The following is a 24,472-nucleotide window of genomic DNA, read 5'->3' on the forward strand; positions in this document are numbered from 1 at the left end:
TGCTAAATCACAAAAACCCATAATTTTTGGCCAGAGTTTGTTCAAATTATTTTTCATACAGGGATTCTTAACAAAGTTAATGCCAAAGAGCTTCAAACTTTTTCTAAGACACATGTACTGAAAACAGAAAAATGTCACTGAAAGAGAATATCTAATCACCTCAGCCCTACTACAGTTTAGACAGCAGACTAAATTTTTAAATATTCAGCAAATCCTTATAGTGTGTCTGGTACTACATACCTACCATCACTACTTCAAAATACCTTACTAGGTAAAAATAACAAAACACAAATGTGAACATAGCCAAAACTTCTTAAAATGCTTAAGAAACTCTGGTCTTGGTTTTGTTTTTGTGGGGTTTTTCCCCATTGTGTTCAATATTCTTTGGTAGAAGAAAAATAAAGAGGCGGCAAGGGAGACTAGCTTATGAAAACATACACCACCAGAACTATAAACAGACTGCCTGAATTTTTTCAATACCTTCAATTATAAATTCCCAGTAATAAATGCAAGTATGTCTATAACTTGTGCTTACTATCATACCTAAAACACAATTCTGGATTCCAATAAGTATTAAATGAGATGGGAAGCAGAAGTGGTCAGAGCTTAATGGAGAAAGGGAAGGATATTCTGGGAGGGAGGGAAGTGTGACAACAAAATCCTACCTCCTCCACCTAAGAAAGGAAATAGCCAGAATACTTCTCTTCCAGATGAGATCCAGAAGAGGAAAATATCTTTCCCACAGAGGATAAAAATCTGTTGTGTATGATTTTTCACTGACCCCTTAATCTCATATCAAAGCTAATCAATCGGTTGAAAAGAACTACTCTGACAACACAGACTCAACTAGAAGAATTCACAAAACCTAAGTAGGCCACAACTGGTATCTGTTTACTGAGTATAGGACAGAAAAGGATATAGCAGGGTGGTATCAGACCAGGACATACAGGACATGCAATCCAGGAGCTACTGTCTTCACACCTCTCCCTACCTACCATCACCATCACCATCACCATGTCACTGTCTGGGAGGCAAGGGGGCAAGAACACACAGATGGTGCAGAGCTACCCTGGCTTAGAAACCCCAGGCTCCACTGAGGAACCAGTATCATAAGTGTCTCAAGGACATAGCTTCCAGGGAACCCAACCCATCAAAAGAAATGCTCAGTTATAATTGTTAGAGTAGGAGACTAAGAGACAGGAGCTGAGACCAGTTGCAAGGGATTGAAGAGTGGGTGCAGGCACCAAAGTAAACAACCCTCAGGCAGAAGCTAACTGCAGGGGCTGATATTCACAGGCAAGAACCAACATCAGCCGGCTTGTCAAGTACCTCTGTCACCTTACATGAACTTTGTTTAATTATAATATCATTTACACGGTGGTTTTAAAATTTCTCAGCCCTTGAAATCACCATGACAGTTCCGAAAAAACCATTTAAAGTATGAAAATGGGAGGGAACCCAATTCTAGGAATTACTACCCAAATTCTTAGTAAAAGCCAACCCCTTAACCATGAATAGTCCTCCCCTCAATTAGTAACACTTCAAAAGACCAAAAAATCACTTCCTCCCGATGCAGCTGCTCTCTTTCAAGCCTGCCTGCTCTCTCTCTCTCCTGAGAGTGTACTTTTGCTTTTAATAAAAACCGTCACTTGCTTGGCTTATGTGGTGCATCCTGAAATTCTTTTCTCCTGATGATCACCAAGAAACTGGAAAAACCTCCACTCTGAGGCTGGTAATGTAGGAATGCACCACAGCTTCCCACCATGCATTCACTCCCACTCCAGATGCAGTTCGCGTGTCAGGGATCACCACGACATTCCCCATGCAGGCTGGTAATATCACTGACATTCCACCTTTAGGTTTCAAATGAATCAGAGCTAAACATTAAACGAAGGTTATTTGTCCACAGAAGGAGAAAGAGTTTAGGGAACCCTTTACTCACAAAGCACCTAGGTCCTCATCCCAGGTCTGCTCCTAGGGTGCCCGCGCTCTCAGGCCTGCAACTTCAGCTTCTATGGGACTGACTCACTATAAGCAAAGATGGGGTTTTACTGGGTTGACCTCTGAGTATTTGAAGCTTTTTAAAAAATGAGAACCAGGCTCACAGAAAACCAGGCCCTCAAAAAAAAAAGGAAATTTCTTTCTTTTGAGAAATAAGGCAACACAGATATAAAACCAAACCAACAAACTAAAAATATCTTATAAATAGCATAGAAAACCTGTTTTGACGATAAGAAGTTTAAAAAAAAGTTAAAGAGAAGCCATCTAGTTTAATCCCCTTTGTTTTATGCATAAAGAGATTGAGGCCCAAAGAGGTTATATCTTCTCAGTAAAGGTGACAAAATGAATACTAACCTTGGCATTGTTTGTACACCCAGTATCATGTAAATCTCAGACAATTTTGTACAGCAGTTATTATTGTCCCTGTTTCAAAAACAAGTTAACTGAGGCTGAAAGAAGTTCCTAGACCAAGATCACAGAGCTGAAAATGAGGCACAGTAAGTGGACATTAGATATCAGATCTTAAAGTCTTAACCACTCTCCTCTAGGTCTCCCGAGTCTCTTTTCAAAGGCTTTGTTACCCAGAAAACATTTACTTATTCCAACATGACAGCCAAAAAATTTTTACTGGTCCTATCAAAATACCAATGACATTCTTCACAGAAATAGAAAAAATAACCCTAAAATTCATATGGAACCCCAAAAGATCGCAGTCAAAGCCATCCTGAGCAAAAAACACAAAGATGGTAGTATCACACTACCTGACCTCAAAATATACTACCAAAGTTATAATAATGAAAACACTGTGGTACTGGCATAAAAACAAATACCATATGAACAGAACAGAGAGCCCAAAAACAAATCCACACATTTACAGCCTACTAATTTTTCCTGAGGTTTCTGTCATCAACTGTGTTGTGGTCCTCTTACATTGGGAAAAGTAAGCCCTCATGGTGCTGAGGTTAATCCTACGCCACCGGTCTGAGGCAGCCCCCCAACTCACCTAGGCCTTGACAAACCCAAACAGGAACCATGAGGACAACAGATTTCACCTGGCCACACAGCCCAAACGGAAACACAGATGGGCCAAGCAGAGGGCAAGATGACTAGAAAGAAGCCCAGCTCTGGCACACAACACAAGACACATTCCTCCCACCAGACACCACGCACAAACAACACACACACACAATACTTGCACAGAATCACTCACACACAAGCGGCCCCTGAGGTTGCTGGGATGTGCCCCCTGCGAGGAAGCCCCTCCAGGAACAGAGCACCCATGGACACACAGGCAGTCCAGCCCTCAAGGTCACAGGGCCCACAAGTTTCAGGAAACTCCCATACACACCCCAAGACAGGCATGAGGCAAGCAAACCATCCCACGGTGCATGCCGGTGGCTCCCAACAAGGTGTCTTCGTCACGGCCGGCCTTTCTCCACTCCGAGGATGCCAGGGACATCCCTCAAACCACTTGCAAGGACAGATCAGAGCCCAGCACCAGCGCATGGCCACAGAGGGTTCCTGCTCACCAGTGCCTCGGGGAAACGGTCCCTAGGGAACCCCAGTGGGCCACTGTGACAGCAAGCTCCAGACCACCAGACAAGTAATTTTTGACAAAGATGCCAAGATCACACAATAGAGAAAAGATAGTATCTTCAATAAATGGTGCTGGGAAAACTGGATATTCCTATGCAGAAGAATGAAATGAGACCCTTATCTCTCACCCTATACAAAAATTAACTCAGAAACAGATTAGAGACTGAAATGTAAAAACCAAGACTATTAAACTTCTAGAAGAAAACACAGGGGAAACGCTTTATGACATTGGTCTGGGCAAGGATTTGTTAGATAAGACCTCAAAAGCACAAAACACAAAAACAGTCAAATTGGGATTAAATCAAACTAAAAATCTTCTGCACAGCAAAGGAAACAATAAAGTGAAAAAAAACCTACAGAACCAGAGAAAATATTTCCAAATTATACATCTAACCAGGGGTTAATATCCAAAATGTATAACGAACACAAACTTAACTAGCAAAAAAATTAAAAAAAATTCAAAAATGGACAGAAATCCTCAACATACATCCAGTTTATAAAAGAATGCTCAACATCTCTAATCATCAGGGAAATGCAAGTCAAAACCACAGTGAGATACCATCTCACCCCAGTTAAAACGGACATTATCAAAAAGACAAAAGACAATAAGCACTGACAAGGATGTAGAGAAAAAGGAAGGAATGCTTATGCACTATTGGTGGGAATATAAATTAGTACGGGCATTACGGAAAATAGTGTGAGGTTTCCTCAAATAATTAAAAACAGAACTACCATATAACTCAGCAATCCCACTACTGGGTATATATCTAAAGAAAGTGAAATCAGTATGTCAGAAAGATGTCTGCACTTCTACGTCTACTGCAGCATTATTTACAATAACCAAGGTATCAACCTACGTGTCCACCAGCGGATGAACAGATAAAGAACATGCAGTATTATACACAATGGAATACCATTCAGCCATAAAAAAGAACAAAACCCTTCCATTTTTGACAACATGGAAGAGCCTGGAGGACATTATGTTAAGTGAAATATGCCAGGCACAGAAAAACAAATACCACATCATCACAATCATATGTGGAATCTTAAAAAGCTGATCATACAGAAGTTGAGATAGAATGGTGGTTACCAGAGGCTGGGACAGTAAGGGGGGAGGAATGTTGGTCAAAACATACCTAATCATGATGCAACAGGAAGAGCAAGTTTCAAGAGATCTATTGCACAGCAAGGTGACTAGAGTTAATAACGATATCTCATATTCTTGAAAGATGTAAAGAGAGTGGATGTTACCTGTTCTTTCCCAAAAAACGATAGCTATGTGAGGTAATGCATTTGACAATTAGCTAGCTCTAACCATTCTGCAAAGTATATCTACTTTAGAACGTCATCGCTGCATGTGATAAAAACATAGTATATATCTGTCAATTTTAAAAAATTAAAAAGTTCTGTTTATTTTTTGAGACAGGGTCTCATTCTGTTGCCCTGGCTGGAGTACAGTGGCATCATCAAAGCTCACTGCAACCTCAAACTGCAGGGCTCAAGCGATCCTCCCGCCTCAGCCTCCGAAATAGGTGGGACTACAGGCACATGCCACCACACCAGGCTAATTTTTCTATTTTTTGTACAGAGGAGGTCTCACTATGTTGCCCAGGCTGCTTTAGAGCTCTTGGCCTCAAGTGATCCTCCTGCCTCCCAAACTGCTAGGATTATAGGTGTAAGCCACCATACCCACCTTAAAAAGTTGCTGTTTTTTTTTTTAATTTTTAAATAATAGTTATCACTTTACTGACGAAAAGAAAATCTGTATTTACATTTTCTTATTGTCCCAGTAGCATGGAGTCAATACAGTAAGACTCTCGGACATCCAAAGGACGGTGTAAGTCCACTGACCAATAAATAGTATTTTTTTTTTTCTTATCGCCCACCCCAAACCAGTTTCCAAATAAATACTTTTGACCTTGAGTGTTACATAAAACTAGTAAGTCCTTGAACTACCATGGGGATTTAACTGTTTAAAAAGTGACGATGCATATAGAAATCAAGGCCTTCATCTGATGAGAGGTCAAATTTACTTAATTTACACAATCAGTATTCATAAGAGAGACTGGGATTTTAAAATGTATATTCCTCCTCCTTTTGGAAGTTTACCAAAAAGTATTGGAAGACACAAAAGCACAATAGTCTTTTCTGCAGTAGTGCTGCTTACTATGTAATATTCATTACCCAACCCAAATGCCTGAAAGTCATTCCTGATTCTTTTCTGTCTCCTTTGTCTCCAACATCAGTCATGAAATTTTGTCAATTCTTTTTTTTTAAATTTCATCAACTCATATTCCTAAATATCTCTATGCTGCCTACATGACCCTCTCCTTCAATCATACCGTCCACACTCCTCACTGTCCTTCCCCTGCAACCTTGGGTCTAAAACCCAAATTATTTTTAATGCATCCCCAAATTTATAATTAAACATCACTTGATATCTAAAAATTCCAATTTTAATTTTTTTAGTTTTGAATCAAAAGAGCATTAGTGGATTTTCTTTGTTGAGGCACTGTTTAATTAGCTATTCACTTAAATAACAACTGTTCAGATGACTTCGGCCTCCTTGCTAACATAATTCCAATTTTGTTCAAAGAAGCAACATGACCAGATAAATTCTTGCTTTCCTAACCATTCTTGTAGTTAACAGTTCTGGCGTAGGATCCATGTAGGAAGGAAGGAGGGAGAGAGAGAGATTTTGCTTTCCTGAAAACAGAACAGATGCAGCATTTCTTCCTGCTTAAACACTGTGCCTCATGAGCAGTAGCCACTTTTCCACCAAGGCAATAAACCTGATGAAATGTAACACACTAAGGACAATGGAATTAAAACAAATCAAAACGAAACAAAAACCAGCACCTTCCTGCCTCACGATTTGTTTAAAATAGTGTTTTTAGTTACTTAAAGCCAATTGGACATCATTCTCCCCTCTCTGGGTGTCCCCAAAAGCATTTCAAACTTATTACATATGAATTTAATTCATCTGCCACTCCAAACTTATTCCTCCTTTCATACCTGCATATGGCTCCATTCTCCCATTAAGCTAAACTAGAAATATGGCTTTTTTCCTCCCTCATTTCCTATAACTCATCAATCACCAAACACAATTACTTTCTATTTCTAGGTTGCTACTTCACATGTATGTTTTTAGTTCCCCAAATTCCTCATACTGTAGTGACTTTAGATATGCTGTATCCTCTGGCTAAATTTTATATCACCCACACCCCACCTAAGCTTTACTACCAATTATGGATGTTCATTTTATGTGCCTGTGTCCCTTCACCGGAAGGTACATATCTTAAAAGATGCCTTATTCAGCTTTACAACTTGAATGCCTAGAGAACATGTTAAAATGTGCCCCTCCCTCCCCAAAAGTAGTATTGGTTAAAATAAAGATCATATTTCTACAGGCACTATAAAATCAATGACAATAAAATTGTTGGGCTGTTTTTCACTCCCCTACAAAATCAAATTCAGGAAGAATTAAGATAAATGTGGCCGCGCGGTGGCTCACGCCTGTAATCCTAGCCCTCTGGGAGGCCTAGGTGCGTGGATCGCTCGAGGTCAGGAGTTCAAGACCAGCCTGAGCAAGACCCCCGTCTCTACTAAAAATAGAAATAAATTATCTGGCCAACTAAAAATATATATAGAAAAAATTAGCTGGACATGGTGGCGCATGCCTGTAGTCCCAGCTACTGGGGAGGCTGAGGCAGGAGGATAGCTTAAGCCCAGGAGTTTGAGGTTGCTGTGAGCTAGGCTGACGCCACGGCACTCACTCTAGCCCGGGCAACAAAGTGAGACTCTGTCTCAAAAAAAAAAAAAAAAAGATAAATGTTAGCCTAAAGCAAACCATATATGAAATTCAAAATACTGTAAGTATAATCTTTGTTCCAAAGGTAAAGAATGAGAACTATGACCAATTATTAACGACCACATTTCACTATGAAATACTGTGTTACCGAAACACATTCTCACAACTATCAACTACATCTTGGTAAAACATTTTAAAAGCATTTTAATGCAACGCTGCTCTGTTACAAAAGCAGGTATAAAAATTTAAAAACATAATCTTTGCTCTTAAAAGGCATTTCCCTAAGTTTTGCTCTTATAGAGTACATGGTTTGATTTTGATCCTGTTGATTACTTAAGGTTGGAGTTGAGAAACTGGAAAGGCAAAGGCGAACTACAAAAAAGAGAAAGAAATATCAATAGTCTCCAGTTTACTGAGGAAGGTTTAAGGTTTGCTATTTTTCCTTCACTGCTTTATAGCTAAGTAAAATGATGGGAAACTGGACAGAATACTCCAGGAAATCAGACAACTCAGAATAAGCTGGGATTCCCTTCATCCAGTTTCTGACCCCAGGGATCCTGTGGTCCAGTGGTTAGGATTCCTTTGCACGTTCATTTAATGCCAGGCCGTATCGTTTGCAAGCCTTACAAAATACACAATGTCAAACAAAATGTCTATTTTTTTTTACAATTACTCAATTATATTAGTGTATTTATTTATTCAATAATATCTATACTGGCTTCCATTTCACAGATTCGTATGTTCTTTAACAAATTCTACGAAATAAAGTAGAGAAAACTACTCATAGAACTAGAATAGAAATGCAAAAATACTGTGACTATCACTCACTAAGGATGAAACAATAGGCTGATTATTTAACCTCTCTAAACCTCTTCATCTGTTAAAATAAGGATAGAAATGGTATAGTCTCTCAGAGGGGTGTTGTTATGTTAACTGAGTAAGATAATGCATGCCAAGCTTGTAATAGCACTTGGGATATAAAAAGCACTTAAATGGCAGCTATAATTATTTTTCCAAGATTTTGTATGTGATGAGAAACAATGAGCTGTCTTTTACTAAAACCACAGAGTTGCTGAAATACGCTATCAATACACCTAATCTGAATATCTAGAATGCTTTACTTTGTGTGCTTATGAACATAATGCAGTTTATTTTACAAAAGCAAAAATGTGACTATTTCTAAACATTTCAGCATTCCAAAAATGGATTATCGCTTCTGGATTAAATATTAGATATAAAATAAAAGAGAAGGGGGAAAGAGGATTATTGAAATGGGAAGCCAGAGTGGGTCAAGATTATGGCCTCTAAGAAGTGATATCCATTTTTAATTAATATCACAACCAAACATCTATAATGGGTATTGGATTAATCAACCATTATTTAAACAAACATCAGTCTCATATTATTATTCCTGTTCCCTGTCCTCCAAATAATAGTCAAGAAGCAATGAAACTATTGCCTAGAACAGCAACACTGAATTCCTGGAAGGATATTTTCAGTGATGGCAAATAATGGGCAAATTGAATAAGCCTTCCATTAAGTCTTCCCCATAATTATACAGTATTTTAAAATAGTACCTTTATTTTGGTTTTGAAAATCATGTAGATTGCTAACTACCTGCAGTCTAAAATTATTTCCCTTCTAGATGTAACATCAACATAATTTTAAAACATTAATAGGAAATAACTGGCAGTTTCCCATCCATGGTAGTTCCTTATAGGCAGTGTAAGCTCTCAGTTGTCCCAAATGTTTGCTACCCAGGGTAATCTAATGTGCCCTACAAATTCTATTCAAGTGCATCTTCTCTGGTACAGTAATAAAGATGTTAATAGTTTGATTCAGTCTAACTTTGAATTCCACCAATACAGTGACTAATTTTCTAATTTGGAAAAAGTCAGCAAATCCCAATTGGAGCTTCAATAAATCCCACTTTATATTCATGTCACTGATTGGGAGAAATATTAAGTAAAACCCGCTATTTCTTTCAAAGATCAGAGAAGTGGTATTGAAGAGCAGAATAGTTTTAATGGGAAGGAATAAGGTGACTGTCAACCAAGAACCACTGAACATTCTGATCTCATCAATTTGCTCTTTTTCAAAGGGTGCAAGGTAGTAAGGAATTACAAACCAGGAGTCTGGAGCCAATGGCTTTTTATAGATCTTTTAATAATATAAATGAATTGTGGGTTTCTTTCTTTTCTTCCTCACTTGCTATTTTATCCACTGTGAATGGTCAAGCAATGACTACCCTACCTAACCCACACTCTGTAAGAAATTAGTTCCATTCCAGATTAATATAGAGGTCCAGATCCAATAGTGTTCTTTCAAAACCACTTAATCTCTTCAAAGTCTCTAATGTGTTCTTGAAAATTCATTTATTCATTTATTAAGAGCCTATTTAAGAACCAAGCATTGTCACCAAGGATTTTACATTCCAACAGAGACAACAGCCTAGTTATAACCATACTATATATGCAAAAATATACTTCTAGAATTACTTTAAACTCCAAGTCTCTAAGGAATTCTCTGAATAGAGAATAACCTAACTGAGTCTAATCCTACTCAGATCTATATTCCTAGACTGAGGTGAAAGTCCACAAAAGGAGGTTACAGAGAAATATCAGATTTTTGTTCAAAGTATAACATATAGGATGATCCTACTGCTAATTATCCATTTGCTCCCCAGTATTTCTCCTACCCAATAAACATAGCTCTTACTGCATTCTCATGTTTTATGTCAACCTACAACAATTTTCTATCCTCAGGCATTATAAAAAACAAGTATTTCACTAAGATATTATCAAGAATATTCATTTAAAAGTTAAAGGGAGACAATAAATAATGTTTAAAGCTAATACACATCAAGAAAAACATAAACAAACATAATGGCAACCACCAAAAGAACTAAAACACAAGTTCTTAACATTGGCTGTTTCCTAACAACCAGATAGGGCTAAAAGTCTTTTTTTTCCTTTTTTTTTTTTTTTCATTTTAGTATATGCATTCATTACTTCCATGGTATTAAGGGGAGAGAAAGGTACTGAAATTTCTGGTTTTCCAAATCACTCAGGGCCAAGAAATAAACTTCTTTTACACAAACAATAAACATTAACTATAAAACATTAACTACATGTTCTTTGCATACCCCCATCATTGGGTATCTTTAACATTTATTTTAATGACTCAAAATGACTTAATGAGATCCTTTCTCATTAAGACTAAAAATCTGATCACAGTATTTTTATCCAATGGCATGACTAGAATCTTAGAGAAAATTGAAATGTAGCTTTTGTTATACTTACCTTTCAGTGATCAAAAAAAGTCCATAAAAGAAGGGAATAAGAAGAAAGACTTTAGGAAGACAGAGAATCCATTTGTGAATGCTGTTATTTATTAGGCTTAATTGCTGTAAAATACCATAGCTTTTCATTCATTTAATAACTATTATATTTATTGAGTACCTACTATTTGTCAGGCATCATTTCAGATGCTAAGGACAGAAGTTAAAAAAAAAAAGAAAACTCCTTGAAGTTTATATTCTAGCGGAGGAGGACAAACAAAATGAGTACATTATAATATATGGGAAGTATCTTATTTTCTGTTTCTCAAACTGGACCTTTATTTAAAAAAATAAATAAACAAAGAGGTACTTATGTTTTAGTACTGCAACCATTCAGGTGTACTGACTGCAAATACCAGATAGTAATTCTAGATAATAACTTAAGAAAAATGGGATTTATTGAAAGTATTCACTCATAAAAAAAAAAAACCTGGATAAACAAGTTTTAATAGAAAAGAAACTGCAGCATATTTACATTCTACCCAATTAACTTTGTTCCTGGAATCTGTTTCAGCAACTGCCCCATGACAGAATTGTTGAAATTTGCCAAAGAGACAATAGTCATTCCCTACATCATGATACACTATTGATCCAGATCCTGGTCTAAGCAACACTACTGGTTACTAATTTTGCAGATCATTTTAGTTCATACTTCTATGACCATTTATTGTTCTTCCAAGATCAACTGCCATACTTGGATGGTTGGTTCTCCAGAAGCTCTAGAATCAACACTTGACATACAGAAATATTCCAAAGAATCCTTAGGCCTGTATTTCAATGTATTTCAACCGTACTCATTTTCTACAAAGTCATTTTGTTACAGTGCTTTCACTGCCCTTTCCTTCCACTAAACCTTGGTATTTGTTACATCAAATTTCAGGGAGAAGAGAGTTGAGATATCCTCCTCTCTAACAGAAAGCCCTTGAGCTCCCAAAGCAAACTGTCTAAAAGCCATGCATCCCAAAATGCTATAGAAAATAAATTATCTATACTCCAACAGGTTATCTCATCAACCTTTATTTAAATAACTTAGGGGGCCACATTCCTACTATACCAATTCTAAATGTCATACATAACTATAAAGATCCTGCTTACAGAACACAGAATAACCTTAATTCCTCATTACTTTCCAACATGCATCCCTCCCTAATCTGCAATACAGTAGGTTTATTTCCAATTGTGCCTTTTTAATTCAGTATTCTTCTTCTAACAGCTTTTCCTTTTCCTCTCCAATCTTGAGCTTGCCCATTTTTTCAAGAACCAGTGGAATAGCTTCCAGCTAAAGGCTTTCTTACTCGTCTGTCCTGTCAGTGATGTTTCTCTTCCCTGAAGAATGCTGGTAATATACCAGTCATTTTATAATGTGGAAAACAAGGTCTAGGTGGTTTAAATAACTTATTCAAAATCATACAATATCTAATGGCAAAGGCTTGACTACAATCCAGAATTCCAAACTCATACTCCAAGGTTACCTGTTGTTCTAACCTTCTCACTCTAAAATTTCCCACACTAATCGGGCCATATCCCCCCCACACACACTTAAAATTTTCCAGTGGATTCCCCATACTTAAATATTTTATCCAAATTCAACTCATCCTTAAAAATCACAGATTAAGTACAATCTTCTCCCCTCAAACTTTTTTGACAATTCTAAAACTTAGTGATTTCCCTTTTTCCAAATTTACTATATTTAATCACTATCGCATAGTATATAACATCTTTGTACTTTGTATGTGTTATCTCATTTATTCACAACAACTTGAAAAGGCAGGAATTTATTAGTCACATTTTACAAATAGCCCTAAGATACTAACCAATTTGCTTAAGTTTATACAATTATTCACAATTAAATTTATATAATTATTCACAATATACCTGAAAAGGGCTGAGATTTAAAACTACATCACTACCTCCAATGTCTATGCTCTTTAAATACAGTGTATACTGAAATTCTTTTCTAAGAACTAGAATTCAGGACCCCTGAATCTTAGTCCAGAATTCTTTCCATTATAACCTATGATGTCTTTTGTCATTTTCCATTGCCATCCTTTACATTCCTTTAAAATCATAGTTAACATAATCTGAACTTGATCCTGAGGAAACAAACATAAACTAAGGAACATTCTTCAAAACTGTCAAAGTCATGAGACAAAAACGGCTAAGGAACTATGTCAGATTAAAGACTAAAGAAATACGACAACTAAATTCAACGTGTTAACTGTTGAAACTAAGCAACAAAATATGAGAATTCATTATGCTATTCTTTTATATATTTTCAAACTTTCCATAATAAAAGTTTAAAAATAAAACCCTTCATTGAAAAATTGTGCTAGAAGTCAATCTCTTTCTTGCCTTCCACAGCCTATCTCCTCCAGAAATAAGTCCCAATATGACTTTACACATCCTCCTTCTTTAAACAGCCGCCTTTTTACACAAAGTACAATTTTTAAAACCAGACTAAATTCATGTAGATTACAAATTACATGCATTAACTTTCTCTTTAAATACTAAACTCCCTGAGGGAAAAGGGTCTTATCTGGTGATTAACATAAATTTTGTGGTCTAACAGGATTATGTAGCACCTTTCATCATTGGCTCTGAACTCTGGCTCACTTTGGCACTGAGGAAATGAAACTCTCACAATCCCACCGAGCCTGCTCCTCATGAGGTTTAAGGAAGGCAAGCCTTTTCTGTTAAGACTACCTTCATGTCTGACACACTTTTGGATATTACAAGTGGTTTAGAATGTTCTTAACTAAAGATGTAAAATCCATGAAAGTTGCAACTAGTAAACAGCCATTAATTATAGAAAACCAGAAAATTACTAGAAGTCCTGAAGAGATGGGGCTTGAAGGAATCACAATACAAGAACAATCTTCATCCTAATCCCACAGATGAAGAAATTTAGAATAATCCCAGCATTCCAATTAATCAATGCAAAGGCGAAACCGTGAACTATTGAAATCTAAAGTACTAATAAGCAAAGTTTTATTCCATTAACAGAAAGCATACTTAAATTAAGGTACATTTGTACAATGTTGATAAATTCACCAAAATGTTTCTTCTGAGCATTACTAGCAAATTTACTTATTCCATAACAGTGTGTTTACCAAGTGGGATATATTCTGTTAGGTACTATAGAGTGCACAATAAAATATTGCCTCCTCCTTTAAAATAAGATATATAAAAACATAAATCTGCAATACAAGACAGACATAAACACTGTGAGCCTGTGTCGAAGCATCTAGGAATTTAGATAATAATGTCACTCTTGGCTGGAGTCACAGAAGAGCTGATGTGACAGAACTGAGAGAACAGCATCAAGAAGTTCAGCTTGTACCCTGAAAATTACAAAGTAATGACCCAAAGCCCTTAATATTATCATGAGATGTGCCTCTAACACAGACATCAAATTTGGCTCTATATGTACAATCTGAACTCTTGTGCCCTTGAAGATGACAAGATCTCTGACCAACCAACACTGAAGCCACATTGTTGGAAATTGTATTCTGCTGGCCCAGCTTTCATAAAGCTATTACAGTCAAGCATGAGGAAAAGCAGAGCTCTTGGATCAATGGCTTCTGGCAGACGGGGCTAAATAAGGCAGTTGCAAAGAGCAACAGGTTCTTTAAATAGTGGTTATAGCTGCAAATCAAAGCTCAGATCCTCACATATGTGCAGAAAACACTACTGAACAAGTATTAGCCTTTCCAGGCTCATCCACAAATATCAAACAATTAGCATCAACAATGTCTTCATCTTCCAACTCCATCAGCATGTGAAAAATTACAATATAGCTTATTATTGTTGGTGGGGGACTCCAACACAGAGAATCCCTGTCTAAATTCAAGTAACAGTACTGTTAAACATTATGAGCAAAAGTTAGCCATAGGAAATGTGCAGTATTTCCTCCACATTCTGTCCTATATTGCACATGCCTGCCTTGCATTTTTTTTACTTGAGAGGAGGGGAAATGGAAGGCTTTACTAACTCCTACCAGAATCATGCAGAGAAAATTGAACAGTAGCAATCTTTAGGTGGTCCTTTCAAAAACAAAGGAAAAGAAAATACTAATTAGTATACTATAATAATTTCAAGAAATGTATAGTAACTCCAAGGGAGAATTGGTATCACACTAAAAATGATATTTTTACCTACAGCCTTAAAATAAAGATATCTTTATTTTCCTGAAAGAATGACAATAAAATTCCATTTACACTCACAATTTATATTGTCCTGCAATTCATGCAAGCTTTTTTCAATCCACAATCTACAAATCATAACTATGCACAAAACTGATGTTAGACTAATACTTTAATTTTTAGTTTTCATCTCAACTTTCAATGTTGCCACAGTACCTCACGTGGGGTACTCTTTAACACAACGAATCCCTCTCCAAGTGGTATAAATATTCCAGGTTTTAGCTAATCAAAAACTGGAGTATTTCTATCATTTAACCCTTCAAGACAATAATTTTCCCACACTTTCATTCTGATACTTGATAGAAGTCTGGGAAAGGATGAACCCTGAGGAGAAAATCTTCACAAATGTGAAAGTAAACTAGAATAGGGAAATGGAAACCATAACACAGTCAACTGAATGAGTTACTAGAAATCTCAGAACAACTCAACAACCTTCGTTTCAATCCAGAAATCATTCCTGTACTTTTAATGACAACCATCATTCAACCCCACTTGAGCACCTCTGATGATGAGCACCATTTTACAAAATCAGTAGCCAGTTCTCATTGTTTGGACGTTCCCTCTTCTCTAGGATTCAATATATATCTCCCTGTAACTAATTCTTATGGGCTCTAGAACCATACAAAACAAGCTTAACTCTGCTCTAAATGAAAATCTACTGGAAGGCCTTTCTCCCCCCGTCTCTCATTCCCAAATATTCTGCTTCCCATTTTAAAAATTTATAGCATAATTTCAAAACCTGCTCCAATTTCTGTCCTCTTTAAAAAGACTCCTAAAATGGAACGCAGTGCTTTATTCACATTTTTTTCTTCAATACTTAGTAAATTTAGGCTCCTACTTTGGACAATAGGGTGGCAGTAAAACTCAAAATCTCTTCAACTGCTAATAAGATCAAGAAAGTCTACATAAACATTCATAAAAATCTATCATCCTAACTGAGGCCAACAAATGGTGCTGGGACAACTGGATATCCACATGTAAAGGAAATGAAGTGGCAACCCTATTTCATATCATACAAACATTTACAGTCATGTGCGGTAGCTCACACATGTAATCCCAGCACTTTTGGCGGCAGAAAGATTACTTAAGGCCAGGAGTTCAAGACCAGCCTGGGCAATACAGTGAAACCCCATCTCTACAAAAAAACTTAAAAATTAGCTGGGTGTGGTGGCACATGTCCGTAGTCCCAGTTACTGAAGAGCCTGAGGCAGAAGGATCACATGAGTCCAGGAGTTTATGGTTGCAGTGAGCCATCATCATGCAACACGTCTCTTTAAAATATATATATATCACAAAATGGATCAAAGACCTAAAGGTATTAGTAAGAGCTAAAACTCTAAAACCCTTGAAGAAAACACATATGTAAATCCTTATGACCTTGGATTAGGCAAAGGTTTCTTAGATATGACAAAAAAGCACAAGCAACAAAAGAAAAGAATAAACTGACATCAAAATTTTAAACTTTTTAGCTTCAAAGGACACCATCAAGAACGTGAAAAGACAACCACAGAATAGGAGAAAATTTTTGTAAATCATATAACAGAGTTGTATCTAGAATATACAACAAATTATTATAACTCAATAATAAAAAGACAACCAATTTTAAAATCTGAACAGATACTCCTCCAAAGAATAATATACAAATGGCTAATAAGTATATGAAAATGTGCTCGATATCATTAGCCATCAGGGAAGTGCAAATCAAAGTCACAATGAGATACCACTCCACATCAATTACGATGGCTATCAAGAAAGAGACAGTAATAAGAGTTGACAAGGATATGAGAAATTGAAGCCCTTATACATTGCTGATGGAAAAGTAAAATGATGCAGTCACTTTGGAAAACAGTCTGGCAGTTCCTCAATTATTAGAATTTCATTAGAAATAATGAATTATTAGAATTTCTAAAAAATTTTTCATGTAAAATTGACTTATGTCATTATAAAACTTCACAAGAATGAAAAAATACATCAGGATATAGCTCTTTTCTATATATATTACCAATGACTACAATAACTCATTTGTAAATTCTAGGTGGCAATGCAATAGCCAGTATACTTGATGTGCCAAGAAGTACTGGCAATTTTCTTACCACTGATAAGACAATTAAAATAGCTCACTGAACTATTCAATTTCTAGATTTTCAAATTTTCAAGTAAAAAAAAAAAATCACCCTTCAAATTGACAAAGATTTTATATTCAAATAATAAGCTGGAGAACAGTGACTTGTAATTAAATTATGGAACGGGCTGTTAATCATTAATAGCTTAATAAAGCTGACACAGATACCCCATTTTTAAAAAGCTAATAATAATGGACTAGAAATGCCCACTGCTCTTAAAACAAGAAAAGACTTCTTGAAAGCATAGACTGCTGGGTTCCACCCCCAGACTTTCTGTTTCAAATGCTAGATCTGGGATTCAGCCAAGAATCGCCATTTTTAACAAGTTACCAGGATGTTGTTGTTGTTTGTTTAGCTATTCATATTTGAGACTTATCTATTGAACTAAACTCCATGGTAGTCTATTGTCAGAGATTTTCATATCCCTTAGAATTCTTAGAACAAGTTCACTATAAATATTGAATAAATACATGTTTAGTAAATAATTAAAATCAATATATCCGTATTTCATCCCAGAAAAAAAGGAACACACAATAGTCAAGCTTTTACACAGAAATGATATCAAAATCAAATCCTTTTCAAATAATTATGTGGAATGTTAAATTATAATATTTAACCATTTAGGTTTAGGCTTAGGAACAACAACACTAGAATGGGAGGCTCAGAATCTAGTTTCAACAATAACTTACAACATAACTCCTCAGTTGGTCAACTAACCTGTAGTTTACTTCTCATAAAATACATTCAGAATAAAAACACTAGGCTATTTGTTTTAAAGATTAATCTGCCATAGACAGATTATAATCAATATAGGACCTGCTGCTCAAGTATAATTCTTTCCATAATTCTTTAGATTACAAATGTTAGTGTTATGGCATGTATCTCGACATGCTGCTGCCTGACCTATACACACAGGCTCAACCTGTGTATACAGTTCTCAACAATTCCCTTGAAACCAAGATCTTTTTTTCCTCCTCACTCTGTTGCCCAGGATAGAGTGCAGTGGCATCAACATAGCAGCTCACTGCAATCTCAAACTCCTGGGCTCAAAGGGATCCTCCTTCCTCAGCCTCCCAAGTAGCTGCGACTACAGGTGTGTGCCCATGCCCGGCTAATACTTTTACCTTTTGTAGAGATGGGGTCTCACAATGTAGCCCAGACCAGTCTCAAACTCTCAGCTTCAAGTGATCCTCCTGCCTTGGCCTCCCTAAATGCTGGGATTACAGGAGTAAACCAACACGCCCAGCCAATAATCATTCTTTTATGGTATCTCTAACACCACAGAAAACAGCACAAAATTCAGCAACACCTTAAAAGCATTTAAAATAATTTGAAATTCTCAGTAACTATAATTGTTCTATGATATTTCTATATAACTCCATTGTATTATCTTCTATCTAGCTGCCCTTTGTAGATTGTGAAGGAAAAAAAAGAAAAAAGGGAGACAATGTTATTTAACATTAAATACTCCAATATCTAACACAGTGCCTGGTGTATAGCAGGTGCTCAAAAAATAAACAAAACTACTGTTGTTATTAGTATCTGTATCTGACAATTTGGGGAAGAAATAAGATCTAGAGCAGCTTCAGAAACTCAAATCCTAAGTACAAGAAAAACATACCAAATATGCACTTCTGTTTAACCTGTAATAGACTCAAAGGTCAGAACAAACAATGACAGGACCACTGTGTGAAACATTAAGTCAATTTAAGGAGTTCGGGTTTTGTTGTTTTGTTTCTTTTTTTTTGTTGTTGTTATTGTTTAAACATATCTAGGCAATCCTCATTTTGGGATGGTAATGAGGGACTACAAAAGTGATCAAGCGAGATTTGAAACCAAGCAAAGTGATCTTTATCAGTGGGAATTGTTCCATAACCTTTCAAATTTTGTCAAAATATTAAAAACTCTCTATCAGTTACAAATATGTAGAAAAATAAAAATATTGTAAAACTAATATTCACTTGGTATACTGTAACTTAAAACCATTGCAAATTGTTTCAGTTCTTTGTAAATAACTTGTCAAGTACTTTGAACAGCATTTATCTTTTTCTCATTGTGTAACTTATGATACAGAGCAAGAATCTTTTATATTATAAATCTTAAGGACTTGTACAACTTTCTAAGTTGGGACCAGCTTCTAACATTTTATGTTTTGTACTTTCAATGTCATGAAATATCTCTGAAAGAGAGTTCCTTTGGTTTGAAGTTTTTTGTCAGTGTCACTTCTTCCAGGGCCATCGTCCTTTTCATCATAATCACTTTTCTCGTTTTACGTCCGTAAGTTGACCTTCACTAAGTCTCTCGAGCTGCATACCAAGAGTTTCTTAACCAATGACAGTGACAACATTCCCCTGGTCAACTATTTCTTCTATAACTTCATTTATATGTGATTCAGATTTCACTTGCAGTGTTATCTTTTTATTTATTGCACTTTCATCTTTGTTGACATTAAGTTGTAATTTTACAAGAGTTATAGGATGCTCAGAAGACAGCAGACCCATTGAGGAAAACAATATAATTGGGAAAAAAGTTTAATGGCCGTAATAAATTATGGCCATTATATTACGATTTTTTTAAAGATTTATCATGGCAAGAACCATCATATGCAATATCAAAAGGCATGACTAAATGAAGAAAATAGTTACAACTCATATCACAGACAAACAACTAGCTTCCTTTACACATAAAGAGATACACAAGAAAATGATCCTCTACTCATGGATACAGGAAATAAACAGCTCACGGAAAACAAAAATTTTAAAGCTTTAAGCTTTAAAAGGTGCTCAACCTCCTCGTAAGAGAAGCGCAAATTAAGATTTCACTGATATCATCTGAATGAATCTCAGATATAATGCTAAGCAAAAGAAGCCATAAAGAGAGCATATACTGTATGATTTATATAAAGTATAAAAATAATGAATAGATGTATCATCAAGATAATGGTTACCTTACAGAGCCAAGGATGGAGCAATGACTGGGGTAGCAGTTACACAGGTTTGTTCAATATGTGAAAGTCATGAAGCTACACTTTTTATGTATTATGTATATCACAGTGAAAAGTGTATCTTTAAAAAAATACAAGATACCATTTTTCACCTAACAATTTGGTAAAGGCTAAAAAAAGTTCTGTTAACACTTTGCAGTATTCTAATATTCACACACTGCTGGTAGGAGTGTCAATTACTACAACCTCCATGGAGACAACCTGGCAGGGAAATTCTAAAATACATATATCCTTTGACCCTGAAATTCCACTATGGGAAATTTATCCTTCAAAATATGCTTGCATACGTGCAAAATAACTTATATACAATGTTACTCATTGCAGCATTAGCAAATGAATAACATCAATAGGAGGCCTGGAAATATTACAAAGAATATTAGTCAAAAAAAGAATGAAGAAGAAACTTTTCAGATGGTGACATGGGCATGATCATCAGGATATACTGTCAGGCTATCAAGGAGGGGGGGGGGGTGGGGAGGCAAAACAGTGTGCATACTATACTACAATATTTTTGGAAAAGAAATTGGGAGAGAACATATACTTGTTTATATATAATAACGTCACCTCTGGAAGGACATGGGAAAGGCAAAGAAAGGAAAGGAAAAGCTGATAATGCTGGTTTGCTCCAGAGAGGAGAACCAAGTGGCTAGGGAACAGGTGTGGAAAGATTTTTCACTGTATACATTTTTATACATTTTAAACATTGAACCATACAGAATGTTCAACTGTTCGAAACAATTAAGTTACATAATAATTACTGAAAAGAAAAACAAAAATAGAGACCCATAAAGAGATGATCAGAGTCTAGACTAAAATAACTGCTGATAACTCCTTAGAGAAGGGCCATCTATTTAACAGAAATGTTTTGAAAGCAAATGCCCCCACACTGGGGTTTAGATGTACTACGGAATTAAATCGGGGAGGCTTACTGTGAGGCCAGTGGCACAATGGAACAGAAACCAGGTTTCGGAGAATATACTAAGGAGAACTTCAGGAAATCAGGGGCATCCAAGTCAAGGTATCTTAAGACAATTTGGTGAGAATCCAATAAAAGATAACTGAGAGAGTTCTAAATGCAAAATAAAAGGAAACAGAAATAGATAAGACAGAGCCCCTAAAAGTTACTGCTATTCTGGAATCAGAAAGCTGTAAGAGGTAGAACTTTGAATTTTTTTTTCTCACCTATATTACCACTATATGTTCAAAGGTTATGCTAGCTAGCATTCACTATGAGGTTCCTGACTCTTTTACTACATGGTACAATGGGAGGAACTCTGGTTTTGGAGCCAGAATGATGTAGGTCCAAATCTACCTCTACCAAGTAATCAATAAGAACACTCTTGAGGGCCAGCATACTGGCTCACGCCTGTACTCCTGGCACTTTGGAAGGCTGAGGAGGGAAGATTGCTTGATGCCGGGAGTCTGAGACCAGAATGAGCAAGATCCAGACCCAGATCTCTACAAAAAATAGAAAAATTAGGAAGGTGTGGTGGTGTGTGCCTGTAGTCTCAACTACTTGGGAGGTTGAGGTAGGAGGATTGCTTGACACCACTGCACTCTAGCCCAGGTGACAGAGTGAGACCCTGTAGAAAGACAGACGAAAGAAAGGAAAGAAAGGAAAGAAAGGAAGGAAGGAAGGAAGGAAGGAAGGAAGGAAGGAAGGAAGGAAGGAAGGAAGGAAGGAAGGAAGGAAGGAAAGAAAGAAAGAAAGAAAGAAAGAAAGAAAGAAAGAAAGAAAGAAAGAAAGAAAGAAAGAAAGAAAGAAAGAAAGAAAGAAAGAAGAGAGAGAGAGAGAGAGAGAGAGAGAGAGAGAGAGAGAGGGAGGGAGGGAGGGAGGGAGGGAAGAAAACACAATAACAACAAAAAACCACCCTTGAGAATAGTACTTAACTTTGGAGCTTCAGATTTACATTTATATAAAATAGGGATATTACTACCCACCTTATGAAGTCCTCATTAGCATCAGAAATAATGTGCATGAAAAAAACTTACCACAACGTTTGGTGAATAAATAAAAGGCACTCAAAAAAATGGTAGCTATTTATTACTGCCTGACTTACTTGATAAAATATTAGAATTCTCTTTGTAGGAGATACGTTATAGAAAATACTTTGAGTGTCTAACTCCACCTCAAAGACATGAAACACACACAAAAAAAGTAAAACTACCTTATTTGTCTAATCATAAAGACCCCTACAGGAAAGTCAAGAAAAAATGAAGGAATGACAAGAAGGGGGAACAGAATCACACTCACTTTTATACCCATACCTTCTTATCATTTGCTGCCCTCTTGACCTCAACACTGCATAAAGTGCCTGGTCCTCTGAAGATACTTAGTCTCACACCTAAAAGTTGGGGAGAAAACAAACTTAAATGTACAAGACACGAGACACTTTTGGCCATTCTGAATACACTTCATCAAATCTTAAACACATGTAATCAAAGTATTGACATCTTCCCACAAAGACAAGATTCCTGCTCTACCTAACATTTATATTCTAGTGGACGATTTTTTCTTAAATGTAAATAAAAAGCACTCTGAGGGTTAATCCCAGAAGGCCTGGAATTGGCCTAAGTATATTTTTGAAGTAAGAGAAGTACCAGCATGGCACTGATGTCTGGTCAAAGCACAAAACATACTGATTTACAATGCTGCTATGAAACCATGGGTCCAATGAGCTGTGGCCTATTTGTACCAGTTTGTTGACACTGTTTATTGTTAACTGTGAGATTAATGGTTTGCACCTGGTTTTGGCAAGACCTCCAAAGGGCTGGCTATGTGGCCAGCAGGATGTAAGCCCTCCCCCCCCAACCCCGGTGAGACTCCATGGCAAGAACCCTAGTTCCAATGTGTTCTCTATACACATAAGTGATCCTGATCTAAGAGAGAAGATATCCACATCGTTCTACATATGGAAGACAAGTAGAGCTCATGCTTAGCCTCTTCAGATCCATTGCTGTGAGGCAGCCTTTGGTTGTGATGCCAAACCCTACTTTAAAGCAGTTGCTATACTGTATATCCTTTTGCAGCAATAAACTACAGATTGATCAGCACTGTTATTTTGGGTTATGTGGGTCTTGCATAGCAATCAAATTTTGTCTAATTGCCAACATTAGTGGATCCAAAAAACCTGTAATAACTTGATGAAAAAATTAAATTGAATGATATGATTGTAAAAACCCATAGAGGCAATGCGATTACAGAATACGGCCTGGAAAGGCACAGGGGACATATGACCTGAGGTACAAATCACAAGAATCCATGCAAGTGATGAGGAGTAAAAAAATTCCAAGCAGACAGAACCACAGCAAGTGTATAGGCTGAGGCGAGAATAAATTTGATTCGAGCAAAAGATAAGCATGGCTAGAGAGTGGCAAGAGACAGGTGGGGCCAGATCACAGAGGGCCTCACAAATGTGGACTTCAACTATTCCAACAGCTTTCTTACTGTCCTGGCTGGCTGCCTTTGCCTGTTCACATAGCCCTTTCCTCACTCCACCACTAATAATGCCTCCAGAGGGAATGTTCTAAATATGATTATGTAATTTCACAGCTTAAAATAATCGAACCCAAAATCCTTGGGTCGATATCATCTTTATTATCTCTCTCCCGTCATATGACCTAGTTTCGAGATACATACTGCAAGCTGTCACACACTCCAAAGTTCTGCTCACTTTTTACACCACATATGTGCCCAATAAACATACTATATACTAGATAATGATTAAGAACCATACTATCTTCTCTCTGGAGTTTGAATAAAATAATATATGCATATTATTTTATGAGTAACACTGTACTGGATGTCTGTTGTTTTTAGTCCTCTGATTCTGCTTCTGAGAAACTATACGGCTTCTTCTGCACAGTCTTGGGCTGTGTCCACCGCTGGCCAAAGAATGGAAACATAACTCAAGTGAGGCAAATCAGACACTGTCCTAGACAGGTGCATACAAAGAGAGAGAAACTATACAGGAAAATAATTAAAACTGATTCTTAACCACTGCCAAGTCAGCCCACTGATTCCCTACAACCTAGATTCTTTGTTCTTCAGGGTTTATTAAATACCACGAATTACCACATGTCCTCCTATTTTTTTTGCTTCACCCAACTAGACTCTGCTTCTGTTGCTTTCAATCAAAAAACCAGGAGTCATGAAAACAAGAGTGTGAAAAAGATCAGCACAAGTCACAATGCAACAAGCAGGAACCATAAAGCAGTGAAGAGTAGAGGTGGTCTACTGAGAGAACAGAGGGAGAGAACTGAGTTATAACGGCAGAATACTAGACTTGGAAGCTGAGTACTGCTGCTACAAAGAGGAATCCATGATAATGGAGTCTCTAAGACTATGTTACATTCTAGAACACATGCCAATTATCCATAAAGCCAGAAAGTAAA

At 36.7% G+C, this 24,472-nt stretch overlaps 1 protein-coding gene across 6 annotated transcripts in view; it reads right to left on the reverse strand.

The window, feature by feature from the left end:
* The window catches only part of TBL1XR1 (TBL1X receptor 1), a 167,544-nt gene that overhangs the window by 93,381 nt on the left and 49,691 nt on the right, over positions 1-24,472 (reverse strand). For 3 of the 6 annotated variants that reach the window (XM_045539706.1, XM_045539702.1, XM_045539707.1), the window contains exon 2: positions 22,346-22,422. The exons of 2 other annotated variants lie outside the window; for them this stretch is intronic. The gene's annotated coding sequence lies outside the window, so the exon portion shown is untranslated. Of the gene's footprint in view, positions 1-22,331; positions 22,423-24,472 lie in introns of all 6 variants that reach the window. One more of the 6 variants, XM_045539699.1, reaches the window with a different exon arrangement.

The sequence above is a fragment of the Lemur catta genome, chromosome 1 (assembly GCF_020740605.2).
Source record: "Lemur catta isolate mLemCat1 chromosome 1, mLemCat1.pri, whole genome shotgun sequence".
NCBI lineage: Eukaryota > Metazoa > Chordata > Mammalia > Primates > Lemuridae > Lemur > Lemur catta.